Source organism: Amborella trichopoda, chromosome 3 (genome assembly GCF_054954075.1).
Source record: "Amborella trichopoda isolate Santa Cruz 75 chromosome 3, AtrichopodaSantaCruz75HAP2 v2.0, whole genome shotgun sequence".
In the NCBI taxonomy this organism is placed as follows: Eukaryota; Viridiplantae; Streptophyta; class Magnoliopsida; order Amborellales; family Amborellaceae; genus Amborella; species Amborella trichopoda.
In genome coordinates, this window is record NC_142338.1 from 12752845 (window position 1) to 12754455 (window position 1611).

Genomic DNA, 1611 nt, shown 5'->3' on the forward strand with positions numbered 1-1611 from the left:
ATACGAAAAAATAACGTACCCCAACATTTTGATTTTATATCTGAGAGCTTGGGGCTGTTTACGACTTGTGTATGAAATGCAATGGTGCATTGTATATAATTTGATTTTTTGAAGCTTAGTTTCGCTTCATATCAACCATAGTCAAAAAAGTTGGCAAGTCAACTCCGAACCGCTTGAGTCATTCGGCACTGGTAGCAACCGGTAACATTTAGACTCAGTTTTTAGGGCTTTCTGTTTATTTTTTATTTCATTAAAATGGTGTTTTTAACTCCTTTTTATCCAATTTTTCACACACTAATCTAGTCCTTGCGTCCTTCCATTTTTACAAACAAAATTTGGGATAAAAACTAATTTTAGTGCAAGATTTTATAATAAAATAATTCACCCTTTCGAAGCTCAAACCCCAATATGCCTCTCTATCAATCTCTCCTTCGATTCTCCACTGAAATTTCTGAAATTTATTTTAAAATAATCCTTTTAGATCCCTCTAACAAATATACATCATGATTTGTTGGATCAAAACCCTTTTCGAAAGGATTTACATTTGAAATTTTGTGTTTTCCCCCCAAAAATAAACAATCTCTAATTTGTCCCTCATTATTACACCAAATTAGTTCAAAATTCATCCCAAAATATTCCTATAGCATTGCTCTACAAAAGATCTTGTCAAATGATTTTTTGAATCAAAACCAAAAATGTCAAAGTTAGATTTTTGGCTTTGGCTATTTTTTGGCCATTTTCCCATCATTCTCATTCCTACTTGCCCCTTTTTTTCCATCATTATCATTCCTACTTGCCCCTTTTTTATTCTAATTTATTATTTCGATTTTGATTTTGATTTACCCATATAATATGAAATAGGTGTTTTAATTTTTGTGTATTTTTTGAACCTTTTTCTCTATATATTTTTTAAAAAATATTGGCCAAGTCTACCGGGCCAATTCGCCACACCGACTTGGTTCCCAAGCCTGGTTTTTAAACACTGATATCAACAATTATCCTTCTTAGAAAAGGCCTTCTAGTTTGAACTGTTTGCGAGAAGCGCATGTCAATATACAGTCAGAAACAACTCCATAGAAGTAAAATAGAACAAGGCCCATGGTGTTTTCCATTTTATAAGGAGGCCTTTCAAGAGTAATGGAATGCGATGGTACAGGTTGAGGATGTTAACGACTGTGACGCCAACTGCTACAACCAAATGAAATCAGGCTCAGCATTCATATATGCTTACCCAACGGTTCAAATCGAGTCAAAAATTATTTTAATTCCAAAAACCTTGCCTAAATCAACTCGACATATTCAATGGGCGATTCTATAATTGAAGCTCAGAACTTGTCTATAATTGAAGCTCAGAACTTGTCCAACTTTTCCGTGAACTTTTATGTATATCAATGTGACAAACGGATTCTTTTTTCCAATCTAATAGCATACGACTTAGTTTAGGACCCGGATCTAATTCCCATGATAGACATTTTGTTTCTTTTACATTCGGATGTTTTCAGAGTTAACTGAAACAAGCCGGACATTGAGTTCGAGTTTTTTAATGCCGGTTCAAATGAACAATCACTAGGCAATGCTAACCAGATAAACAACTAGGACAGGCTGTGTATG